At 40.1% G+C, this 13412-nt stretch overlaps 1 protein-coding gene across 1 annotated transcript in view; it reads right to left on the reverse strand.

The window, feature by feature from the left end:
* The window catches only part of LOC101861744, a gene marked incomplete in the record, with an annotated part of 51232 nt that extends 37862 nt beyond the window's left edge, over positions 1-13370 (reverse strand). The window contains 1 exon segment of the mRNA XM_013084668.2: positions 12999-13370.
* Between the last annotated feature and the right edge of the window lie 42 nt (positions 13371-13412).

A 13412-nucleotide genomic window follows, 5' to 3' on the forward strand; every position in this document is an offset into this window, starting at 1 on the left:
TGTATACTTCGTGACTTTGTTCCCGGTTACCAGGTCTGTATACACTTCGTTTTGCAAAATCCTCACTGGCAACCCTTATTTATCCTCATTGGTTTATTTAAAGTTGCTAAAAATCTGGTAAATTGAATTGCCTTTTTAGAACTCTTGTGTTTTTATTTTCCAATACTAACATTTTCTGCAAAGTTGACTTTCCTCCCATACTTCACTTAGTTTTTGTTTTAATTCTCATATTTGGGTATTTATTTCTCTCTCTCTCTCTTTAACAAATAATTTTTGTTTGAGTCTCTGCTAAACAGTCACAACTTGTCTAGACACGATTACCTAAATACTTTGAAAAGTATAGTTGTATTTTTGTCTTTACCTATTACCCCCGGCGTATACATGTTACTAATAGCATTAGGTATCGAGGTATCGGTATTGATACCTTGAAAAAGTACTAAGTATCGACATCGATACCTAAATTGTGGTATCGGCCCATCACTAATTGATACGTTGACACGCTTGTCTCGCTTTCGTGCTGGTGGCGCGAGACATTTGCCAATTTGTTGGTTTTCCAGTCAGGAGCACGGCCATTTCAATGCAGTTAAAAAACCGCGACAGTCTAAAAATAAAGAGTGGCTGCTAGGTTTGACACTCAACAAGATTCCCAATTGTGTATCTGATAGTAAATATACTCTTGAGCAGCTATTTCATAATTAAGATACGACTTTATTCTATTTTGACTAATGCTATGACTTTAAAATATATGTTTGGCGTTTTTTTGTCAGCAAGGAGTAATTTTAGCGTTTGATTGCTGTTTGTTCGAACAAGTTTCATCATTGTCAGTTGCCAGTTTGAGGTTTACCCAGGAGCACCATTATCCCAAAAGCCTAAATAACGAACACAAAACCGCGGCAGTCAACAATTGAAAAGGACACTAGCTTTTCTACTGAATAATGAGCTCCCAGTTCTACTATTATATTCAACATACATCTTACAGAATTATAACTGTTATTTCATTCATTTTTAAAAATGAGGCAAAGATAAATATATTACGTTTCGCGTTTGTCTGATAGTGACAATCAGTTTTGATGTTTGATTGATGTTTGTTCGAGTAAGTTTCATAATTGCCTGTTTGAGAGTTACCCAGGAGCACCATCCTCCGGAAAGCCTAAATGGCGAACACAAAAACACGACCGTCAAAAACTGAAAATGATACAGGCTTTTATACTGGATAATTATAACGGATTCTACTATGATGATAAACATACATTTTATGAACTCGTAAATGCTTATTTCATTTTGATAAAAGTTTGAAGTTTGCTGGGTTTCAAAACAATGCAATGACAAAATATGGGTTTCGCGTTTGATAGCGACAATTAATTTTGGCGTTTGATTGATGTCTTGCTCGGTCAAGAAACCATTTTGGTCGATTTACTCGACCAAGAATCTTGCTCGGTTAATCGAAAAATTTGATCGATCAATTACACCACTAGCTGCCACCAAGGAGATTAAAAGTAATGGATGATGCTCTGTGGGCGGCACCGCACGCCTGATAGGAGCCCTCTCTCGCGGCGGAACTGTGGTCTACCTGCGCTGCACGAATGCCCGACTCACGCACTGAAATCTAGATAAGAAAGAAGACTTTATTCCGAGGTCTTTGAGATTGGGCAAGTCAATTAGTAAAAATGCCTTGCACCTGTGTTGTATTTAAGTGTAAGAACCGATATGATGCTGCAGTGGACCAAAGTTTTCACAGGTAAGTTGTTTACCTTTCAAAAAAATTTGAATGAAAGTGTTTTTATGCCCCCTGCAACACAATTTAGAACATTAACATTCAGGCGCTACCTGCCAAGGTCAACCCAGGCTGAAATGGATACAACACCCGAGCAGAAAGACCGAGATACTTGATTTTTAAAAAAGTATTCTTATTTATATATATATATATATATATATATATATAATTATCTGAGTGTGTATGTATATATATACATATTATACATTTTAATTTTAAAAGATATTGCTTTCCTTCGTGTGTGCAAATTATATGCTATTGTAGTCTGAAAACGCTGCTCTCCATAATATCATACTTTACTGAACAAAAAAAACAACCTTCAAAGGTCATCCACGATCATGCATGCGATCAAAACCTCGATGCCAAGGATTACAAGACATGTCCTAGAAACAGTGGGCACAAAGGTATTTCAGTCGATTTGGGACCATGGCCAGGACATTCATGATGTGGAGACAGAGGATAACCATGTCCATCAAATTATCAGGGAGGCATTTAGAATATATGTCAACATGATGATAGCCCATCACCAAGAACGGCTGCGGAGTGATCGCTTCATAAATAAGGACGGAGGAACGTAACGACACAAGCTAACAAAGACTGTATTGTTCCTGGATCAGTACAGTGGAACTCGGATTTAACGAGCTCGGATTCAACGAGAAATCGGATTCAACGAGATGAGATAGATTCCCCGTTTTTTTCTTCTTTAAAATCAATAAAAGTAACCCGGATTCAACGAGCACTTAAATCAGCGAGCTCAGATTAAACGAGGTCGCTTCCAGGGTGAACAGTATCTGCAGACGTGGCTTCGTTAATTTTTCTCCCGGAACAAACTTTATCTATTCTCGGAAACCATCTATTGCATCTGCATTGTGAACCATTATTCACTTAGCCGATTGCATGCGACCAATCAGCGGCCTTTTTAAATACCAACACATGTAAAGTTGGCACGTGCACGTGTCTACTCTGGCGTGTGTCGCGGTCGGATGGGTGGCCTGCACACGCATGACTGTGTGCGTGTCGGGGAGGGGGCACTAGCGGTCCGAGCGTTGAACGTCGCATACAAACGCCTCATAGTCTTTTTTTCCCTTTGCAACTGATCAATATTACAAAAATTAATAATAAGCTAGTCTTGACGTAGATTTACGTACTGAATTGTGCGCTGGTCTATGGAATCTAAAGTTGCTGTATGCTAGGCTGTACACAGCAACACAACTTTTTGGTAAACAATCGAGATTACACAGGCGTGTGTATTTGAACGAATCTGTCTTTTTTTTACACAGCTCATAATATGCAGGCATTTCAGGCACTACTTATGACTTGTCTTGTACATTACTTGCTCAGTGCCTGTAATTATCTACACAAAACCTCGTATTTGCTATAACGAACAATCGGATTCAACGAGATTTTAGGTCAGGCCCGACGACCTCGTTGAATCCGAATTCCACTGTAATAGTAAGTTTTGATCTCATTCTAAAAGTCCAAAGGTGCTGAAATCTCTTCTTTTAAAAAAATTGAAATCATTGTGCGCTCCACTTTGTGAAAAACAGGAAACAAAATTATTGTAATCAATAATATTATTATTTATAGACCAAGACATACTGTTAGCAATCAGATAAAGCTGGCATCGACCCTCTTTTGTGTTCGCTATTCCTTACACATAAAGTTAGTAGTTATGGCACACACCTAGAATCATATCTTAAATTCAGTTTAAAAGTATATTTTTATCCATTTCTTATAATTAAATCTTTCAGCATCTTGAAAGATTATCTTTATAATTTGGTATGTTTGATAATTTTATATTACTCGGACAAGTTTTGTTCTTATTTTACACATCTTCTTGATTTTTAAACTATAACATAATTGAACTGTCCGTATCACACACAGAATTTATCATTTTTTTCTCCCTGTCATTATCCGACAGCCCGTCAGTTGATCTCAATCTCTCTCTCTCTCTCTCTCTCTCTCTCTCTCTCTCTCTCTCTGTGTCTGCCTGCCTGTCTGTCTGTCTGTCTGTCTGTCTGTCTGTCTGTCTGTCTGTCTGTCTGTCTGTCTGTCTCTCTCTTCTCTCTCTCTCTCTCTTTTATTTATTTTTCCCCATTCTCCTTCGCCCCTTCCCAAGGCCCGCCCCTTCTCTTTAATCCCAGCCCCATCCCCTCTTCCTTGCGTGCATTCCCCCACCCCGTCCACCCCCACAACATGGCCCAGCCCGATAAGATTCTATAAAAAGAAACGCCACAGTTCGTGATTTAGCCCACAGTTGGCGGCCATATTTGATCCCCACCGCGGCGTACTGCTCGTGGCGCCGCGAAGAGAAAGAGGAGGCTCAATTAGTTCTATACTCCTTGGGTGCCACAAGAAAGGAGACCCAAGAGGGCCAAAATGGGTTAAGTGGGCGGATTGCCCAGACAGTACTCTAGCAATTTTTAGGTCAAAACTGAAGTTTAGTTTGTCATTTGAAAGAACCTTAAAATGTATTCTGAGGGTTTTTCAGCATATAAACCTTGAATTCTTTCTACATATTGAGAAGTCTCATAAATGAAAACCATATGTGAATGAGGGAACAATAAGTTAATCTTTTGGGCCCAAACTAAAATGTATCATTATAATAGTCTTATGAAATAGTCTGGTGAACAACCGCCTTTACTGGTACCTGGAAAACCCCAACAGCTTAAACCCACACCAAGCAGGCTTCAGAAAAGGCAGCAACACAGAAGACCAACTTTTCAAACTAAGTCAAAACATCCAGGATGGTTTCCAGGAGACTAAACACACTGTTGCCATCTTTGTAGATCTCCAACAGGTGTATGAAAGAGTATGGAGAAAAGGCCTACTCATGAAAATGATGGACCTCGGGATACACGGGTAACTTTATAAATGGATCAAGTTTTTCCTTGCGGATCGAAACATCGAAACAAAGGTTAACAATGCCCACTCGTCAAGAGAAGTACTCGAGGAGGGCCTACCCCAAGGTTCCTGTCTGAGTTGCCTGATCTTCATTAATGATGTGACGAACGTGCTGAAATCAGAAAAGACTCTCTACGCTGATGATCTTGCTCTCTGGCAGACACATCGCAGCACGGTAGTAGGAGCAGGAAAATTAAATGAAGACCTCAAGAGGCTCCACAATTACTGTCAGAAATGGAAGCTCAAAATAAACTGCTCGAAAAACAGTATACGCCATCTTTTCAAAGAGCCATAAAACAGCCAAAGAAAAACTCCAACTGAAGATAGGAAATGAAAATCTCCCAAAAGAAGAACAACCAACGTATCTAGGAGTCAAACTTGACCAAAGTCTAACAATGAAAAGCCAAGTGGAGAGCATAAAGAACAAGGCGAAAAGAAGACTCCAACTTTTAAAGAAACTTGCGAGCAGTTCATGGGGATCAGACAACAAACAAACTCTGAAAGCTCTATACCTTGGTTATGTCCGATCTTCCCTGGAATACAGCAATAGCCTACTCACTATGTGTAGTGCAACTACTTGCAATACCCTTGACAAGGTCCAAAATAATGCCCTTCGTTTCATTAATGGTGGCATGAGATCTACACCTACTGCCGCATGTGAAATTCTGTCAAATGTTGAACTCCTGGGAATACGCAGAGATAAAGCAGTTTTGGAGCTTCATGAAAGAACCAAAAGAATGTGCCCCAACCACCCAAACAGGAAATTAGTAGAAACATGGAAACCAAAGAAACGACTTCAACAAAAATCAGTCATGCATCGCATCACAGAACTAATGGAGAGCCGCCACCTACCACAAAACAGAAGAGAAACCAAAAGAGTCAACCAAAACATCCCTCCCCACATTTCTATGGAAAAACCAATCATTAAAACTTCTCTCAGAGACAATAGCACAAAATCTTCAGACCCAGTGAAGTTGATGCTTTCTTCACACCAAACAATCGACAGCTATTCAGGTGACTGGATACACGTCTATACAGACTGCTCAGCATTCAAAGGCACAAACAAAGCCGGATATGGAATACTAATACAATACCCAGATGGAAGTTGCAATGAGATCTCTGCAGCCTGTGGAGAGAAATGCAACAACTACGACGCAGAAATGATAGCAATTGAAACAGCACTATACCATCTCCGCACAGTTTTTGACACTCATCCAAACAAAACCCAGAGTATAGTGATCTTCACTGACTCATTATCAGTCTTGCAAGCAATAGAAAATGATCACCATCTAAACGAAGACTTGACACATATACTGTTTGGCTCCCATCATCTGATAACATTCTGTGGCGTCAACCTGGTGATGTAGTGGATTCCTGGACACTCAAACATACCTGGAAATGACAGAGCAGACACACTCGCCAAAAGGGGATCTAGACAGGAACAACCCAACATTCCAACTTCATACCACACTGCAAAACAAATCATTAAAAGCAACAGCAAACAAGATTGGATGAACAGACGGGCCTTGGGAAAGACAGGCAGAGCAGTTTTCAAACATATGACTACAACAAAACGAAATGACAATATCAACCACCTACAGAGAAAGAAACAGACCACGATCTTCCGCCTACGAACAGAACATATATACAGCTCAACTTTCACTTGAACAGAATAAAACCGGAACTTCCCCCAATGTGTCCTTTGTGTGACTATGCATATGAGACAGTGGAACATCACCTTTTCCACTGTACAGCCCTAAATGACATCAGAGCTACCCTTCTCCCTCCGAGACCTAACTTCGACAACACACTCTACGGAACATTACAGCAACTGCAGCAAACCTGCACTTATCACTACATGGCATCGGACAGAAGGGCGAGAGCCCAGATGTTGCTGGATCGATAACAACAACAACAACATGAACAAAACAGTGTGTTATAATGGTTATGAACGAAATCTCATTCCATGTAATTTACAGTAAAGTTGTTTTGGGAAGTATTTTTAATTTTAACCCTACTAAAGGACGTATTAGACTTTGCTTACATTCTGATATTTTGATTTTTATCATAAAAGTAATTTGTTATGAACGAATTACTTTTCGTTCCATATAATATATTTTGAGGGCTTTTCAGTGCTAATAAACTTTTTAAAAATGTACACAGATACACATTAATTATGAGGAGAATTTCATTTAATAAAAGTATTTTAAAGTAAACGACAAATCAAAGTGAGGGGGTGTGGTGAAATCAGGCGCTAGTCAAAATAACGAAATCGGAGAAACAGGCATTTTTCCACAAGTTTGGAACTCTTTTATCAAATTTTTATTTTCTGGCTTAACCTCTTTTATACTTTGTCCATATAAAAACACATTTAATAGTAATAGATAGAGCACTTGTATCTATTATATCTAGCGCAAATCCCCGCTCAGCAGCAAGCTCTAATGCGCTTCACAATCTAAACCCCAGCGGACCTGAGAGCATTCTGAAACAACCTCAACTTCCTGGGAAGCATACAGTGCAAACAGTCATTTATAGGCGCTAAACATACTAACATTATACCGTCAAAATCTTTCACTGTCTTTGGCCATCCATTCTCACCTGGATGAAGTGAGGAAAATTTGTGTAAAGCTAGCATGCGTTTGTCGCTGCCGAATCACGACCGCGATTTTTGCATTATTCAACAAAAAAGCTACTTCATAACAATATTAGACATGTATTTTGATAATTATTATTTTAAGGTGTCCATGTATAGGTTATTTTCAGGAGCGGTTTGTTAACTGGGCAAGACCGGCGGTGCCGGTCAGATTTTTGTCAACTGAACTGTTGACTAGAGGTTTATACTGATGACGATTTTCATTCAGTTTTAAGTAAATCCAAACAAACATGTATCAACATTCAAAAGCACCTTGCCGATTTGAAGGCGCTCAAATAGACAAGTGGGATTCACTGATGTTTTGTCGTGACATAACCTCATTCCTTCACGTTTGTTATCGCGCCAGCTCGTAACTTTAAATCGTCTCCGGTCAAACCGTCACGTCGCGGAACTTCGTACTACGTGCGAGGCCAAACACAAGGAATTATGATGTCAGTCCCATGGACAAATCCATCGTCAGTCCACAGAAAGATTTTATATCCCTTAATTGCCAGATTGGCCTCTTTGTAGCTTACAAAATTAAGAATAAGACTGTCTTGAGCAGCACAGGCACATGTATTATTTTATCAGCAAAACATGTATTTATCATTCAGCCTTTCTCTAACTATTATCAGAACATTTATTGTCAGGCTGGCACTACTCTTTTTTGTTTATTGACTTTTTAACCACCTATAGTTACTGTTTGGCATTTACTCATCGTTTTCTCCCCACTAATAACGTACCTGGCCGTTAGGAGTCTGGCCGGCTGAAGGAGGAATTGTCTAGTGAAGATATAAGGAAAATTTTAACGAGGAGCCATAGACACTCGGCTGTCAGTCTGGGCCGAAAACCCCCTCCCTTCCCTCCCCTTTTCAACCCTCACCCCAGCTAGACACCAAGTTCTATAATTAGCATTTGACACACTTCCCCACTTTGTTACAACACAGTGTTCAGTTCTGAGAAGTGCGATGAAGTACATTTGATGATATAATGATCGGAAACTTGTGTGCTTTGTCCAGCTTTGTATCGCATCTGATTGTAGACTTGATCTGCTTGGGACAGCCTCACTGGTAGGCCTACAGTAGCAATTGACTTTTTGTCATCATACAGGACAGTTCTTATTACGTATATTTAACGGGTTCAGTGCACGTCGATATTTTGTTCGGGGTTGTAGAAAGTACGAGTAAAGTACTGTACTGGAGGCCAGGACCGGCGATTTATTGCTACTCACTTTCAGTTTGTTTTCTAGCTTAGACTCAAGTAGTGCGTTTCTTTTTCTGTGCCGATCAAGTCGGCGGTGCGCGCGTCGGCGGTCAGCACGAAAACGAAAGTGCCGACGAAGCCCACGGGAGAAAAAGGGGTCGCTGGCAGTCGGCCAGGCCCACAGAATTCTACACTTATAGAAGCGGAACTCCCTCTTTGCGATCGCTGATTCGCTGTGAGGAATTGAAACTAAAACATGGCGGCCTGTTGAGGGCACCTTTGCCGCCTTTGGCTGCGCAGCACAGCGAGGCTTCGCGTTGCTATGCACGCTGATGCTAGTGGTAGGGCTTGGAAGACGCCTTACATCAGTATTTAAAACTTTCTTCAAAGCGGAAATATAGTGAAATAGTCTAGATCTACTAAAGATCTTCACAATCACAATACACTTGATAATAACACTAATTATGAACATAAATTCTGTAGGCAAAATATCTAGATATAGTCTTGATTAGTACTAGATTCTAGATCTAGATCTACGATAATGGGGACGCTGACAGTAACATGCTCACTACAATAATATTGTCATTAAACTTAAGGCCATCCAAAGCAAGCAAAAAAGAACAATATAGATCTAAGCCTTTTTTCCAATTTACTAGAAAGAGATAAATAAATTGAGCTTATATTGAGGAAATGTATTATTTCTCACTTTAAGAATTCATCTCTGTGTTTGCATCAGTAGTGTGTACAACAACATGCTTTGTTTAAAGCACGTGCGAGTCTAACAAATACAAGAGATTGGAGAATGTGTCGGTTGCACATAAAATACATAAGCCTATTGTACATGCTGCCAAAAACACAAAAATGCAGAAAAGGCCTCAAAATATTGGTTTACACATAAAAGCCAATAATGCAAAACAAAGTAAACAAGAGTGGAACTGGCATATGTTTCCTGAATATATGTTCAAAGTCATTTTCTGTGTGTTGGGAGTGTGGTTTCTAATACATGAATGATAGGCTCATTCAGATGTGATAATGAAGAAACTTGTGTCTACAGTACAGTCATAACAGAAAGAGTTCCATGGTGAGTGATCACTGGTCAAGGATTTCAGAGCTGTGTGCATTTTGAGAAAAATAATTGTCGGAACCTAAGTAGAAATGCGAATACGAAAAAGGACGACAACCTAAATTATCTTCATTCAGTTTCGTCAGAGACACTAAAATGTGTGTGGGAAGCTAGAAGTGCTGTGAACAATCCCATCCGTGTTACGAATTTTTTCAGTTCTGTAGATCTTATATTTATAAACTCTCTATGTCTGCTTTTTCTGTTGTTGCACCCAAAAACACAACAATTTAAAACCTTAATTCCAATCTCTAGGTTGCACAGTGAATTCTGTAACTCAAAATTACAAACTGGACAGTAAATGTTCCACTTTTCACTCGTTTGTAAAAGCCGCTCTTGCTTTAAAAGCTATAGGGTTACTTCCGAAAACGATAAATCGTGCCCTCAAGACGCCATTATTTTCGGTCTTCAATTCCTCACAGGTCACGTGGTACAGTTCCCGTTCTATAAGTGTAGAATTCTGTGGCCAGGCCTCGCACTACGTACATTGACTGATACAGGCGGGCCTAGCGATAGCATCGGCCAGCTCGCGGGTCGCGAATGTCGGATTTTAGACGATTGTCGGCAAACATGCAGGTCTAAAAACAGTCAATCTTCGGATAGGTGGACACACGCCCTTGTTAATTTTTGTTGTCTATTATAGTTTTGATTTCATTCCGTTGTGAAACCTTTATTTTTTCATGTTTTTACACTCTGTATGGCTACAAATGATATTCTGGATGCTTAAAACAGAGCCCAAGAAATTCTTTTGCTTTAGATTAAGTTACCTCTATCAACACATTGCTATAGATCTATAATATACGTTATCACTGAGAGATGAATTATGAAAGCTTGAAAATTATTGGCAACTTTTGCCATTTTTGTGGCAACTTTTGAACAAAAAAATGGCAACAAACGCAGATGCTAGGAAGAGTGCCTTTCCCAAGGACACAACACAACGTCGGGCCCGCGGCTCAAACCCCCAAACACACAACCTCGCGTTTACGAGTCCGGTAGCCTAACCACTAGGCCACCGATGCCACTAGGCCACCAAGGCCAAGTGAACTTTACAGAAAAATATTGATTAAAGGCACAAAATTTTTCAGTTTTCAAAAACTCTTATAGCTATTGCAGAGTTACCAAAAGTTGGCGGCCATTTCTCGCTAATTTCACCACTGAAACCAGGCGACCTCACTTTCACAGCACTCGCAACTGCATCTAATAAGCCTAAGGTCATATGAGCGCCAAGGGGTGGATGTCAACAGGCGAAGTCCAAACGAGGAATCAGGCTTTTTTTTCTGGCCCCTTCATTTTGGACTTTGAATCCCTCAAAGTCAAAAGACATTAGATCTAGAAAATCTAGATCTAAATTATAATCAGCCGGCAAAAATTTTGGCACAGAGACAAAATCCAGGAAGTGAAAGTGAAAGTTAAACTCTCTTATTATAAATACGAAATGACTATTTCTCAGAATGTTCAGGAAAATAAAGCTGAACTCTAAGCTATTTCTCCTAACGGTTTCCGATATCGATATTTTTTGAGTTATTTGCGAGATTTAGGCGTCATCCTTTCATACTGCCTTTCTGCGAGGACTGGGAAGAAGCATTTTTAAAATCAAATTCAATTTCTAGATCTAGAGATTTTTAACTGTCTGAATATTCAGATACTTCAGTTGTGGTTGGGGCAACGTTCCCGGACTATACTTCATTTGACAATACCTTCAAAAGGTACAGCGAGAAAACAAGACTGCTTGACCTTGGCAGTAACTTGCATTCAGTCACCAAGCAAAAACTAATATAATCCTTCCAAGTAAAAAAAACCCAGTAACCAGGCACCTAGTCTAAGTCTCATCTAGTCTTTGTATCTACGTACACAGTAACCGGGCACCTAGTCTCAGTATCTACGTACACGGTAACCGGAATGAAAATAAATAAATATTTGTCCTGTGCTGTCACTTGCTGAAAAAAAAAGAAAGTCGTACAAGCGCACTGACCCTGTGTGTGTGCATCACATAATTGTGAGTACCGGTTGGGGTCACCAAAGCTCATTCAAAGTCTGTGCACTGTGAAGTATAGGGCTCCGGATTGGGGGGGGGGGGAGATTATTGATTTCTTTTTTAAGGTACAGTCGGGGGAGGGGAGGGGATGAAGGCAACACCGGATGACAGAAACTGAACTTGGAGTTCTGAACTGCCCGGTTACCGTGAAGGTGATACCAGAGAGTATTTAATTATATTATAATATAGTCTCTGGTGACACTGAGACTACATGCCCGGTAGCCGGTTACCGTGTACGTAGATATTGAGGCTACATGCCCGGTTACCGTGTACATGACACTGAGATTACGTGCCCGGTTGCCGGTTACCGTGTACGTAGACACTGAGGCTTGGAGCCCGGTACCGTGCACGTAGACACTCCGAAAAAAAATAGATAGATTCTAGATCTAGGGTCGATTCGCCAAACCTCGCACGCTTAGGCCTAAGGACCGGAAGTCACCTTTGTAACTTTCAATATTTTCACTCTTTCCATTGGTTGACCTTTCTTTTACTCCCAGGTTGAGAATTACCTTTTCCTGAACGAGAAGGGGCGTTACGTTGATGATTGTGCTGTTCACTTTTTGCACACGGCCCGATCTCGTACGCCTACCCCCACTCCCACACCTCGCACAGTTTTATAGGCCATGCCTCAGGTCGCACAGACCGCATTCCAGTGATCGCACACACTTTAGAGAACACTGTAAATATGGCCCTGATGTGTGACAAAATCCCATTTTTAATGCAAGTAACTGCTTTGAGAGTTGTTTTAATGTCTTTTTAACACTCCCTTGACCCTTTCACAGCTAGCACCAGTCAATAGGCATTATGTATAACAACAAAGCAGAGTAATAAACTATCAAAGACCGTATTCCAGATTGTTGTTTGAGGTACAACTTCAAGAACATTTATTTAGAATCAACATATTTACAAAAATCACAAACATAAATCATCTTCTCAATCTCGTCAATCTCCTTCCCTCGCAAACTTTCAGTTTCAGTTTCATCCTCCAGACATCCAATATGAAACCATCTCCCACAATCGCAGCCAATCCAGTCAAGAAACACACCGTCTTTTTCACCCTTACAAACAGAACATGTATTGTCATTCATGCTAATCATGTCAATATCAATATCACTGTTTATTGTCTACACATTTAGATCTAATACTAATACTCTAGATCTAGATCTAGATCTAGATATCTAGATCTATTGGTTGATTTAGGCGCTGTGCTGTGGCACTGTGGCCATTTTTACCTTACTTTCCGGTTCCGAATCCTCAACTGCCCTCTCTTATTTCAACACTCACTTTTATTTCAAGGGCTATACCACTAACATTTTGCCTTCAGTCTTACCTTCTTTGGTGGGTAGCCAAAATCTAGAGTGAAAAATCTGCAAACTGCAATGAATGACAGACGCTGACGTAGTGACGTTAGATCTCCTGTTAAAACATGAATAAACTTTAATACAAGTACTAGCCTAGATTACTGGAATCTTGAAGTTTCCAAGAAATCTTAAAATAGGCTCTAACCACAGCCGAATGCCGAATAGGCCTATGACCACAGCCATAATCTAATCAGTATAGTGCAGTGGATTTTGAGGAAACAAAAAGTCATCGAAGCTTCGAAGCGTGAGCTCGCTATTCATGATTTTCGAATACCTCCGTTGAATGTTTTTTTGTAATACATGATAAGCATAAACCCAGACCTAAGTTCTGCTATTCTACATTAAAATTTGCTAGCTACTCACAGCCCCTTCGAATGATTTTT

The sequence above is a fragment of the Aplysia californica genome, unplaced genomic scaffold, assembly GCF_000002075.1.
Source record: "Aplysia californica isolate F4 #8 unplaced genomic scaffold, AplCal3.0 scaffold00308, whole genome shotgun sequence".
Lineage (NCBI taxonomy): Eukaryota > Metazoa > Mollusca > Gastropoda > Aplysiida > Aplysiidae > Aplysia > Aplysia californica.